This window comes from Dromaius novaehollandiae, chromosome 1, assembly GCF_036370855.1.
Source record: "Dromaius novaehollandiae isolate bDroNov1 chromosome 1, bDroNov1.hap1, whole genome shotgun sequence".
Classification (NCBI taxonomy): Eukaryota; Metazoa; Chordata; class Aves; order Casuariiformes; family Dromaiidae; genus Dromaius; species Dromaius novaehollandiae.
The window spans coordinates 116,688,777-116,703,026 of NC_088098.1; positions in this window are offsets into that span (position 1 = coordinate 116,688,777).

Sequence of the window (14,250 nt, forward strand, 5' to 3'; positions counted from 1 at the left end):
ATACGATGTTTAGTCTGATGGTAGCAAATGCTGGAGTGTGCACACAGTCTTGAAATTATGCAGGTGAACTTTGCTTAGGTTGGAAAAAAAAAATAGTCAGCTGCAAAACAGTTAATGCTAGTGACATGTGCTATTTCATTTAACAAGCTCTTCTAGGCTTTTTTGCCTAAAGAGCAGTGTCTCCTTTCTCACGTTAATGGGGTGACTCTTTTAAGAAGACCAAGTTAAGCAGTGAAGAATAAAACACATTAGTCATTTTACTTCATTATTGTAAATGGAAAAGCAGTTACCTCCCCAGTGTTCCCCTATGCATAAACATCTACTTGAACTGCTCAGTGGAACTACAGTAACCCTCTTTTGCAAGTCTTTTAGCAGACAGGATTGAGTTGTTTTTAATTGCTTGTCAGATTACCCAGGTTTTAACTGCCTCAGCCATTCTAGTTGAAACTTAGTTACAAGCTGCACTGGAAAACAGGCAAAAGCTGTGAGTTTCAGCAGGAGTCTGAAGAGTACCTTTCTCCTCCTGTAAGGAATTTCCAGTATGAATTGGAATTGTTCTCCAGTAAGAAAAAAGAAGTAGCTGGGGATGCACCATTCATTCATCTAAATAGATTTCTCACTCACGTTCTGCCAGCTGGAGGGAGAACAGGGTTAGGCTGGTTTTGGCTTAGTTTCTGCCTATCAAAGACAATATATTATCTCAACATCGTCCCAGCTACTATGAGGAAGCAGGTCTACATCCATGATAACTGGTTTTGTTTGAAATCCTCTGATGGCTGAAAAGGTGAGCTTGAGTGGGATTTTCAAATGGATGGGTTTTCCTGAGTTAACTGAGGAGCTTCTTTTGGATGTTGTGAAATCCATTCTGACCCCTGCTGTCAGTTTTGGGAAAAAATAAAGTTTTCAGCAGTGACAGCAATGCAATCCTGGAAGCTGATCTGGAGAAAAAACAGCATCACTGCAAAACATCAGGAACCTGAAAGCCAACTGCTTGAGGCTGAACTGGGCTTCACTGGTTGCTACAGCACAGCGGCTGAACTCCCAGTAAAGTCCATGGCAAAAAGTCACATACTAGCTCCAGCATGCCCTGGCTAGAGCCCTACAAGGGCTGCAGCTCGCACACTGCCTTTTGCCAGGGGCCTTGAAGTCCCCTCTCCTGCTCTGGGATCCGAGCGTGCTTCTGCAGCAGCAAGGCAGGCCAGCCCCTCTCGCTGCTGTATCACCAAAAATAACCAGAACTGGTTATTTGCCTCAATCTCTTGCTCTCCCTCTGCTCTTTGTTTGCAACAGTGTCTGAATCTTGAAGAGTTCAAATATCTCAACCCACTACGCCCCTGGAAATAATTTCCTATACCTGTCACGCAGCCCCCCTGTCCACAGCACTGTCTCTGTGTGTTCGCACTGCTGCTATGTTGTGATACCAATGATGCACTTGTGTCATCTCCACAGGCACGCAATGGCATGCTTTTGTGTAGTCCTGATGTGAATATTTACCCTTTGCACAGCTAGATGTGTAGCTACATAACAATGAAGAAGAAAAAGGGTATTCACCGCGGAGTGGAGGAATGGAATTGCCTCTGGCAGATGGGAAGATTTTTAAAATTTCAAACACTAGAGAAGCTGGACCCTCAAAAGCAACCCACACCCATGCTTCAGAGGCCTATAAAACAGAACTAAGCAAAGTAAAAACAAAGCCAAGTCCCGCACTGAAGATACCACTTAATATTTTGCAAATGTGCATGTTTTGTTCTGTCATATTATTTGCTAAATTCCAGCCTGATGCAATGTGGAGCAGCTGGGACATTTAAGTCCTGTGGTGACCCTGGCCCTCCTAAAATCAGAGCTTTCAGCACCATGCTGTTCCTGGGCACCACAGGACTTTGTCTCCTATTTATCTGGCAGCAAGGGCTGTGTAGCTGCCACCCACCAGGGTCATCAGCACCTTGAATCCTCTCCAGCTGTCACATCCCTGTACCTTGGAGGGAAGCTGGCTCCCCACTCCCCCTTTTTTTTCTTTTCCAGTGCTGCGGGCAAAACAAGGACGTACTCTCATTCCAGCACTAACACCCCATGCTCTTATTATTTTTGTGCCTTGGCTGTTGTTTATAGTGGATTCCCGGGAGTGTTTCGTATCTAGCACGGGTGACTAAACCCCATCCTGTGGAAGGTGATGTCAGCCCCTCCCATGCGCCACAGCTAAGAGCACATAGTGTATCCTGCTTTGTGTTGCTTCATCCCTACGGGCCCTAAGGGTTGTGCAGCCAGGCAGCAGCCTAGCAGGACAGCACCCATTTAACTGGCCAAGAAATCTGCAATTGCACCTTGGTTGCTGATCACCAGCAGTGAAGCTTGGAAAGGGAGCCAGAGGAGACTGAACGCGTGCTCTATGCTGGAAGAGCGCAGGTGCTACGTAGGTAGCCTGCACACTGCTGTCAAGAACAGCCTGTGACAGGGAGCATTATGAACTGAAGGTAGGACAACCATAATCGAGTGCTGAGCTGAACACGGTGGAGAGGCAGCCAGGAAAATCATTGTCTCCATGTGCTACTACGCTTGTTGAGCTGGTTCCATAGTGTGTGACTCTCCAGGCCCTGCGAGGCTGTGCCTTGCACTGAGCTGCTGTCTCCTGCAATGAAAACTTAAGGGGGAATAAGTCCAGTCAGCACATATATGACATCACACTTTTATTTTCATTTTACCCTTCAATTTGAACTGGCATTTTTTTTTTCGGTATGGTTCAAATACCAGTATAAGGATACTATCCAGAGGAAAGGTCTGTGCTCTGCTAAGCTGCCTTGAAACCAAAGTGTTAAACTTCAGGCACTGCTGTTCTGTAAGACCCTGCAAACACACAAAATGTAGTCTAGCTGTCCTGCACAAAGCTTTGGCCTCTCGTTTCACTGTTCTGCAGTGAGTTACCACACCAGACTATGGCAGCAAGATATGTCTTTCAGTGCCAACTGACAAGGCCATGGCAGGCAGAAATGATGCCACTCCAACCCATTCAGGTCGCAAGTTCTGCTTTTCAGCAGGTGCCTGATTAAAAGCTCATAGACCTTGCTGGAAAGACTCCTGTTGACGTCAATGGACTCTGAAGCAAACCTGAGTACTGCATAAATACCTCAAGGTAGCCTGCAGCTGCACACCAGACAGCGTTTGGAGCAGGGATGAAATCCAGCTCAGTCCTCAGCTCAGGGGGATCTTTGCTACACACAGACACAGAGGAGAAAGAGAGTGCTTGACATCAGCTGGGTGTAGATTTAGCAAATAGGAGATCCTGACTGTCCCATCCCCTTAGCCATGCGTGGTACCGCGTGTATGCTCTCAACTGTGTGACATGGTGGCCACATACGTGCTGAGCACCCCTTGCTTGCCATCCGTACCACAGCTGCATGCAGCCCCACGCACATACGGAAATGCCCCTGCGGATGTCATTTGAAGCCCGTCACAGCTGTGACCTCGCAGAGTCTTGTCCAGCAAGCCAGCAGAGCCAACAGCCTTGTGCGGCTCTTCTAATGCGAAAAAGGGCCATTGTAAAATTCCTGACTCCTTCCTAGTTATGTCTTTCCTGCAGGAAGTTTTTGACATGGCTTTGATCCAGCTGGCTCTCTGAGGAAAGGAGAGTCTTTTCACAAATCTGTTGAATACATAAACTTGCTCTGAACTTTATAATATTTTTAAAACATTAGTAAAATTAAACATATAAATTGTCAGCTGGTTTAATGAAAGAAGGGAGAAGAAAGAGGTGGTTTTAGACATGTGAGACCTTTTGTTCTTAAAACAAATTGGAAAGTTAAATCCTACCAGTGCTGCGTATGGGCCCAAAAGAAGGTTATTTTAAGAACTCAATAAGTAATCAAGTTCCTGTTTAGGCTGGGCTGATCATAAGCAAATGAATAGTTCCTTCAATAGTTTCAAAGAAAATAAATCTCAAAGCACGTAGCATTGAAAAGTCACTATCCTATAGTATTTAGCCTTTCAAGTAGTTTGCATTATCTCTGTAAGAGTTAACTCAGGGATGAAGAGAACAAAACAGGATGCACATCACCTCGTTGATGGGTGATGTGTCATACCTGCTACAGAAAGCATGCTCCTGCAGAGGGGAGAAAGGTGTGATCTTCCCTGGCACAGCAAGGCCTTTCCACTGACACTCTTATAAAGGGGTCTGGAAGCAGATAAAAACCTTCTCCAAAATCAGTGCTGATCATCTCAGCCTGGCAAAGTTTTCCAACACTTTTATGAGGAATGTGAACTGTTGAGGTGTCTTTGAAAAGAGCTGATAGTGCCACTGTCTCAAAGACAAATGACTCCTGAGGCTACTAAGGTCTTACAAATACTCCCTTTGGTCTAACACAAAATCCATAATCTGGATGGACTAACACCAAAGTGGATATGACTGTGACTGCAGCACATGTACCTGGGTTGACAGTAAGGGACTTTTGGTGGCAAAACAAAGGATTTAATGGTATGTGGACATCTGAAATAGGAAGTGCCAGATTCAGCCCCACCATAAGTGGCACAAGTCCTAGCTAGCAATGACTCTGTTTGTTTTTGTTGCTCTCCAAAATGAAGCTGTGCCTTCCTCTGATGTGTGTCTATACTCCTCTAATGCAATACGTGTGCACGAGTCTCTGCTGGGTCTTACCCAGCCCCCTGGAAGCACAGTCTCAAGGTCTGGCGCTGAGCGGGGTGGCAGCATGGTCTCTCTGCAGGGAGCTGAGGGACACCCATCAGGGGAACCGGGCTCAGAAAGGGCCCTGCAGTGCCAGCACCACAACATGCGTTTGCCTCTGTCACCGCGGCAAAACGAATGGGTTCCTGAGCTGGACAAAAATTGGATCTGAATGTTAGCCTCTCATTCTAGATAAGCCAGCGAAGTCAAGCAGCAAGTCTGACTTACTTGAATTGGAGACTTTGGTATTCAGGCAGAAAGGGCAGTTATATCATAATTCATTTAAATCTCTGTTAAGGATGTATTCCTAGAGTAAACGCAATTATTTAGACATGTAACAGCAATCCAGGATGAGCGTGACATAGAAATTAGCTATGCCAAATGATCTGCCGGGAGGACATGCTGGATGTTTTGTAGCTAGACACTGATGACAAAAGTGTCTAATCTAGTCATATATCCCAGCATCTTCCCAAGCTAAGGGTTGCCTAAAGAATTTTCCGGTCTGGTCATCTACGTGGAAAATAGGGACAAACCAACAAAAATATACAATGAGCACACTGAAAGGAATTTGTGGGAAAGCTAAATCACAGTACCTTTTAGTTTAGTTTTTCTATTTTAATTTTGTTCTGCAGCTCTAGAAGTCACATGGATGAGTTGGTGGAAGCTGGTAAGCCATTCTGTGTATATCTATGTGTGCATATAGATATATGCCTACATGTACTGCTGTATGAAATGTGCCCAGAATCTGCTGCTTCTCAGAATTGGCTACCCATTAGGCTCAGGGGTTAGTAAGATTTCTACTGAATAAAAGGATAATTGCAGTTCAATAGTAGACTAGGCAATCTAGTCTCCTTCCCTTCTATTGAAGCAATGCAATATCACGTTGAAAAAAAATATCAAGAAGTGCAGCATAACTTTAAATGGCACAAGGAAAAGAAAAACACATTTTAGCCTAGAGATATCTTCTTGTTCTTTAAACTTCGTGAGTAAAATCTCGGGCTTACAGAAGCTAAAGGCAAAACTCCCTCTCATTACAGTGAGGCCAAGATTTCAATCTGCTTTGTGTATTCTCAGTGTGTATAACTTGATCCCTTCTAAAGAGATTTACAGCAGACAGAAGAAACTACAACGCTATAAAATGTTGGTGTGTACATACAAAGTGAATTAATAGACACAAAAGATTTTGGCACTTAAAGTAGTGTTTGAAAATGTAGCCCTTTATCAGCTTGAGCAAATGCATGTAGTAAATCCTGGTAATTCCTACAGAATGGCTTGCACATTTTTGAGAATGTGGTTTCTGTGTATTATACTTCTTGCTTGCCTAGAGCCAGGGCCTGCAATCAGCAGCAGTTTTGTCTGAGTAAGGACTTAAGACTGAGTCCCTGTAATGCATTACAGAATATTCTGTTCCCTATGTATTATCTCAACAGACAGTAAGCATAGATGTTAAATCTGGAAACTTTCTGTGGATAATTCAATTGATTTTCCTCATCCCAAAATTCTGCCTATACTTTGAAACAGTTGAGCTCTCATACACAGAAAAACATCTACCTAGATACAATGCAGAGTTTTAAAATATTATGCCATGAATTTTGCATGAGGAGGAAATGTGATTGAAGAATCCTAAAAAAAAAATCAAACTGTGATATTCTAAACAAACAGCCCAGCATCAGATGAATACATCTGAGAATCCTACTGGTGATAAAAGATAGAAATCATATTCACAATGTTACCTAGATGGATATAAAATTATTCTTGAAAAAAAATCTACAAACAAGCTAATTTCCCTGTCAGTTATGGAATTTTAAGTTGAATATTGATGTGGAATAAAAACTTCTTTTTAAATTTCAGAATTTTGTGTAAAGTGGAAAGGCCATTTGCCAGACAGGTCAGTGCAAGATTGGCTCTACACTCACTTTCATAGCGGGTCAGGCCCAGGCCTGTGGTACATGCAAGGCACGGATCTGTTCCCTGGCCTTTGGTCCCTGAGTTCAACAAGTGGAAAACAGCACTAGCTCAGTGGAGGTGTTTCCAGGTATTGTCAGCACACCAAGCCATGCCCTGCTCAACCCCCAGCCCTTTTCCACCCATCCTGACAGAGGACGTGGAAATATTTCATTAAAAAAACAAATAAATAGGTTATGAATCCAGGCAGTTCTGCTGCCCCTATAGATGAAGACAAAATAAGTTATGTTGCTTTCGGGGCAGGAGATTCTGTTGTGCATGCCTGGAGCCAACGCTGCAAGGAGACCACCCAGGGACCAAGATGGCTTCTGGCATCCAGCATACAGGAGCAGAGACCTGCTCAGGTCATCACACAGCCACAGGAAGGACAGCAGCAGTGGCAGAAGCAGCAAAGATGCTGGTGAAGTGGACCCAGTTTGACATCATTCCCTGAGATGGTGATGGCACCGTAGTGGAGAAACCACTAATTGCAAATGAGATCAGGTGCACCACAAAACAGCACGTGGGATGTATGGCCATATGGACACCTCAGTTTTCCACCACAGTCACCGAATCAAGGCATTTTTTGGCTCGCAAACTTCCTCAGCTGGGTTTTTTTCCACACCACGTCACCTGCCCTGTGCTTTCTTCTCTGAAGCATGGAGACTGCTTTCAGCTTCGCCCTTCTAACTGCTGTCTCTCCCCTCCCGTGGACATGGGCACTGCGGGTGGCCACGATTCCCCTTCCTGCCCCTCGATACCATCCCAGATGTCTCCCAGTGAGGTCCATGACAGCACTTCACAACGTATGAGAAGGCCGAATATAGGCCACTAGGTCAACTAATGGCAGAGCCTTAGCAGCGCGATGTGATCTTCTCCAAGTGCATGCACATGCACCCTCACCTCCCTCCTTTCGGAGGTGGCGCTGCTGCCATTAATTGCTGTCCTCGGTTTGCCCATCACTCAGTGCACCATCCCAACACAACAGCTGGATTGCTCTCTGAGGCTTCCCTGGCCCCCAGATGTCACTACAATTTGGGTTTAGGAGTTGTCACACCGTGGTACTTCGTAAAGCACAGATTAGAGGCACGCAGAGCGGTGGCTTTGTAGGCAAACAGGGCAGGCGCGATGTGCTGAGCAGCCTGCAGAGCCTCCAGTGTTGAGATCTGTTTTACTGAGGGAATAAATACAGGTCAGAAGGGTGAGGTTATCCTGGCTTCACTGAAAAACGTGCCATGAGTTTGTTAAATACACTCTGGCTAGAGACCAGAGAAACTTCCCTGGAAGGGACTCTTCCCTCTCTTTCAGCGAGAGTACTTTTCAGAAGAAGAATATTCAGCCTGATAAAAGGTGTTAATCTGAAGCACTGCTTATTCATTTACCTAAGTGCCCATAAACTGTCATGCTGCAAAAGCAAAATGTTTTATTTAATGCCAAAATAGACTTGCATAACCTTAACTCTCCAGCTTGGTGAAAGGAAAACATCATGAGTATAAAATATACTATCCAAGATCCAGAGGCAGTACAGTTTCAGCCTCAGGCTTTTTCACAATTGTTGTGCTTGGGGCTACAATTAAACTTTTCAACTTTGAAAAGAAATATTTTAAAAAAGAGAATAATCCTCCAAATTATTCTGACACAAGCTAGAGTGTTTAGTTTGCATAAATCAAAGATGAACATTTCCATATCCACTGAAGAATTTTAAACAGGATTCAAGGTGCTGCATGAAATTTCCCACCTACAATATTCGGGCCCAGGCAGCGTGGGGGCTGTTTCAGTGACAGGCAGAGGTACATGATGGAATTAGTCAGGGAAAAGATTTATTTTCTTCTGCCTGTAGGAAATGGATTTTTTAAGATCTTAAAGCCATTGAAACAGAGTTCCTAACACTTTAACAATCTAGGTCATGAATTATGTACACAATATATCCTTGCATATTTTACAAAGGATTAAAATGATTAGTAGATGTTTTAAGAAGTTGCTGACATGAACAGTATGTACTTCAGATGGCTATAAACACATCAGAAGAAGCTTGATTCTAAAGATTTCATTGACCAATGGTTTCTTCCTTCCTTCCTTCCTTTCCTTCCCTCCTTCCCTCCTTCCTTCCTTCCTTCCTTCTTAGTACAGTGAAATACTTCTAAAAGTTGAGAAGGGTTTTCAGGCTTATCAGTGCTTAGGATATGCATTATATGGATATTCAGTGCAACGAAGGCATTGAATAATCAAGCATAAAATGAGCAACAAGAGAAAAGCTACCAGGGCAGATGTATATGTTTTTTTAAGTGTGTGTGTGTGTGTGTGTGTGTGTGTGTGTGTATAAATATACATGTTTTTATAGTGTGATCAGAAGTACTGGCCCGACCGCCCCCTAGATTCATGTTTCTGGAATGGGGACAGCATGCACTGGTATTTCCCATGCTTTTGAGCAGTGGCAGTAGGAGCAGTACCACACACACTGGCTCTGCCCTACCAATACCCAGGCTCTGAAAAGGGGAAATCTGCCGGCAAGAGGGGCAAGTAATTCTCCCAGAAGCTGGTCCTTGGCTGTCCCCAACAGAGTGCATGTAGGTAGGTAAAATGTGCTCCTTCCCCAGCAAACCGTCCTGGCTTCCAGTGAGCAGAGGGTTACAAGTGGCACTGTAAAGCACAGATTTAAACACGTCAGAGGTCTTTCCTTAATATTTGCTCTGCTCACTCCTCAGATAAATCCTCCTGTAGTTTATTATCTGGGATACTTTCCTAGTATTAATTGGTTGAACTATTTCAATTTGAGCTGAGTTTAGAGCAATAATTTCTGTCTTGCACTCAACTCCCCACTTCTGCCCTGCCTCATGACCAGAAGCAAACTGATATTGAGTACATGGGTGCTTTTCCGTTGGTTTTTATTCCTTACATCTGCAAAAACGAACCACAGACCTGTGCTCTGAGGGGCCTGACCCATCCAGGGTATGTGCAATCCCTCTCCCCGGTGGAAGCACAGATGGAAATTTGGCCTCACGCAACTGATTAATTCATAAACCAAGAAAGGCTAATTGTGAAACCAGTTTGAACTGTTTGGCCTTTTGGAAGTAGTATTTATTTCTGCTTTTGCCAGGCAAGAGGAGAATTATGCTCCCCTTTATTTGACAACTTTAAAAGAAGCTGGTTCAAAGCAAGCAATAGCATGAGCTTACAAGGAATCCCTGACTATATCAGAACAATGTATGTAGTGAAGTGTTCCGTTTATTAGAATAAATAGGTTGCTTAAAGAATCAAATCACCCAACAGACAGATCATTTCTGGTTGATACGATCTCATGCTTTCCTTGGGCTCCATCTGCTTTCCACTGGCTTGTCTCATACTCAGCTTGCAAATTCTCCAGGACAAGGAGCATAATTGTCGCGGCCCGAAAGGAGTCGTTCAGGACGACCTCCCTCCCCTTGGGGCCAAACAACCAAGTTCGTGATGCCCTTGGACTGAATTAAGGTGAAACGACACCAGCCAACTGGTTTTAAGATTTATTAACACAAAGATAAGGCATGTGGTCAAATAGGATAATTCAATGGCGAATACTGCAACTAGCTAGACAAAAACAGATCTTACCAACATTCAACAAAAGAGAGGGAGAAAGAGAGAGAGAGAGAGAGAGAAAGATATCACCACCCGTGGATCCAGCGGCGTCCTGTTGGTCCTCTTCCTTTGGGAGTCTCGGCAGTGGGGGGCTCCCGTCTGGTGGTAGGTGGGTCCTCTTCACCCTGGGTGTAAGTTTTGGTGGTGCGCGTGCAGTAATTACAACTCGAGTTGGGTCCGACCCTAGGTTAGCTCGGAATGACACGCGTGCAGTGGTTACAGCTCGAGTTGGGTACCTCCAAAGAGGGACCCTGAACAAAGAGATCCCTGGGCAATTATAGCTTTTTCAAATTAAGTTTCCCACCCCCCCCACGTGGTAGTTCAGACCAATAGTAACTTTTGAGTCTGGGGTCTCTTGCTCCTTATTGGATCTCATCGTTGTTCCTAGGCAGGCTGTTTCTTTTCTCCCTTATCTTTTCTGTTGCAGTTTCTGCAGACAGGTGTGTCTTCCTTCCTCGGGTCCCACCATCATCTCTCAAGGTCTTGACAAAGAGGTGGTAACTCCAGCAATTTGCACTGTTTCAGCAGTGCACAGGAATGCAAATTGCTGGTAACTCCCTTATCGTTCCCGCCTGCACCAGCTCTGGGGCCCTTTCTTACCGAACTAGGGAGTGCGGCCTAAGGCTTCAGCAAATTTAGCCACTCATGCCAAGCAGGTTTTATAGAAGTTGTGCTAAAAACGGATCCCAAAGTCTCTGCCCGATTGTGGTCTCATTCAGTGCAGGCTCGGTGTGTTCCGGGTGGTCGCAGGGAGACCATCTCGGGGGTCGCAGCAGCCCAGTCCTGTTTCCGCCAGGGACAGATGGCTTGTTCGGGGTTATGGCCTGCCTGCACCCCATGCACCAAGAAATGTTTAAGGCAAAAAATTCATTCATCTGTCCGCCACAATAATCTTATCCCATGTTCACAGAGTCAACAGCACAATTAGGTCCCAGCCAAGGCTGGTGGGTATTGGGATCACAGCAATAATTGCAAATATCAGATTTACAGCGGAGCCCCCACGACCCCTTTGAAGTCATGCAGCTCTGTTTCCCTCAACTTTGCAGCCTGATTTGCAAACCACACTTGCACTGGGGAGTCTCTGACAGAAACCTGGCTTTTAGCAAGGCCTTAAGGCCACAAATTGTTGCTTTTGGACTGTGTTGAAATGCCTTCTTGAATGGGAATATGGACTGAAGTCCACACATACATGTTTTGCTGTAGGTGGTCATCAAAGCCCACTTCCCTGGAAGACATGTTGCCTGTCTTACTCCCTTCCAGCCCCTGACTGCATGCCCTTCAGAGCCAGAGAGTTTCTCTTGCAGTATCCGCCATGGGCGCCCAGCCCAGCCCTGGTCCCACTGCAGAGGAGCATGAGGCCATGCAGGATGAACCAGTCTCTTGCCCCAGACCCTGAATTATTGGAACTGCAGATACTGTACTTTGCATTATTCATGAAAAAAAGCACCCTCCCTCAAGATCCCTTCCGCCAATATCAGCGGCCAATGTGGGGCATTACCTGTGTATGCTACTACTCTTGCGGGGCTTATTACTAATATGCATTATAATAGGAATGCTGCTCCATATTCCTGATGAACAGAAAGGATTTAAACATCTCCCTTCTAGAGAAGGCAGGTGATTCATCTCCCTTACTGGGAGGAAAGACTGACATATGCTGAGCATATTGTACCCTCTCCTGTGAAGTTATAAAGCTGCCTCTGTAGGCACGGCTCACTCAGGAGAAAATGCCTGCCTTCTCTCTCCCTTCCCCCCGAAATGGAAACCATTTGATCCTTCCCTGCGCTATAAACAAAGCTGCCTGTGTGCAATTCAGAAGAGCTGTTCAAAGACGTGAGATGTACAGCTGAAGTCAACCACAGAAAGAATGGCGCAGGGGTTGGCTTCATTTAATTAAAGTCATTCCCTTACTTAGGCTGGGAACCCAGACGATCTAAAAATACCTTGGCTCTTATTTCTGCCTCTGATTTTAGGCATGTGCTCTGTGTTTGTTTCTTTTCGGTGGCAGGAAAATGTTACCTAAGATTTTTCTTTTTTTTTAACATGGGCTTTTCACAAATCCTTTTCTGAAAGCTGGAGTGTAGATTTTACAACAACAGCTGGGGAATGGCAAATGTTCTGTACATTGCTAAGGTGTGTTATAGTCTATAACCATTTGTATGTTGAAAAAATGCAGGTGCTTGCTTTATGGTAGGGGTTTTTTAGACTACAAGCTAGCTAAATAGCTGCAGCAAAATTCATAGCCTTATTTTTTCCATTTTGTCACATAAGTCTAAGGCCATCAGCTCAGCTCCTACAACATGGTCCTGAAGGTGCTCACACCCAAATTTTGTCTCCTTTCAGCAGAAGGGCAGGCTTAACAAAAGGAACATTGCCTTACACCTTGCTGACGTGTGTGTGTGCAACACTGCCGTCTCTGAGAGATGGTCCAATCTTTTTTTCTGGCTTATTTTGAAATAAGTCAAGAGAAATCCTCCAGCTTCCTCTAAATTATTTTCATTTGAGGCCTGGATCATAAAAATGTATTGAAGATAATGGAATCCAAAGAATGGAAGTCGAAAAGTTTTCAACAAAAATGGGTGTCATCTTGTCATTAGGACCACAGAAGCAAACTTTCTATAACAGCGTTTAGGTCTTTGATTACTCCATTCAATTCTATTAACTGCTGAGAAAGAACAAAATGACTAGGCAATCAAAATCTCTAATAGAGAAAATCACTTTGGCATGTATAAAAATCTAATCGAAAAATGTATTTTTTTCAAACATATTCATGAAAATGTTGTCTTTTTTACCAAATCTTGAAATGTTAACCAAAATGGTGTGTCAACTTCAAATTCAAAAACTTTATAGCTGACTCAACATGATATCATATATTTTCAACATTTTCAGCTGGAAATGTTGGTGGAAATTAAATATCTTGACCAAAATAGCAAATTTTGGTGATTTTTGCCTTCATTCTGCTGTATAAAACGCAGTAGTTCATTTTTAGTACGTCTAAAGCATCTCATATTGTAGCTGTAATATCTGCATCACAGTTCAAGATGTTATGAAAGACAAATGTAAGGAAATTAAAATCAGCTCGTGAAAGGACAATGGAGATGGCAAGAATAGGAAATAGCACAAGACCTAGTCTGTTCTCTTATGGCCATTAAACTGAGACTCTCATTCCCACTCTTGTGCAACCAGCCAGAAAGGTAAGTCCTGGGGGGATTCCCACACAGCACTTAACAGACTGCCACGTTATTTCCCTAAAGTGCCTTCAGGGCTTCTCCAGTGGAGTCTCAGCTCTTGCATGGATGCTTGGCCCCTACTTGCTGGAGCGAGCTCCCCACAGCGCCCCGGGAAAGCAACTTTGCTCTCTGGTGCTGTGGGGCTGCTGCGGCCATCCTGGACACCCCACGCTCCCCATGGGGCCACGCTGTGTAGCTACACTTTTCCAGGATAGCCCGGATCTCCAAGGAGGAAGAGCAGGTCCCACGCCGCCTCTCCCATTGCTGCCCTCAGGTGCTATACTTGGCCGGCTCCTCCTCCAGCCTTGCTTGCAAAACCCCCTCTCCATCCTCGCCTTGCCTTCAAGCACTCCAGCTACAACATGTGCTTCGAGGAGGTGTCACAGTCTTCCCAGGTGGTGCAAGTGATGGTGAAACCAATGCAGTAAAAGGCTGATTAAAAAGAGCTACCTACTGCCAAAGCAGAGCCTGAGCACCAAGCAGAGACCATACAGCAGTGGGGTTTAAAAGAGAAAAGAAAAACACTATATTTTACTTTTGCTGTTACAAAAATATATGAATAACCACACTTACATCGAGCACATAGGCACAGATGTGGAAAGGCTCGCAATAAAATATGATTAAGACCTTCAGCATTGCCAAAGCTGAGCAATGGCAAGCAGATGTTTCTTCAGGGCGTTTGATACTGCAGTATCGTGGCAAGAGGAAGTTGCACAGCCACAGAAAATCTTAAAAGCTCCTTTTTTTTGGCTTAAACCTATGTCCCTGAGAGGTTTTTCCCTTTTGCAGTTCCCC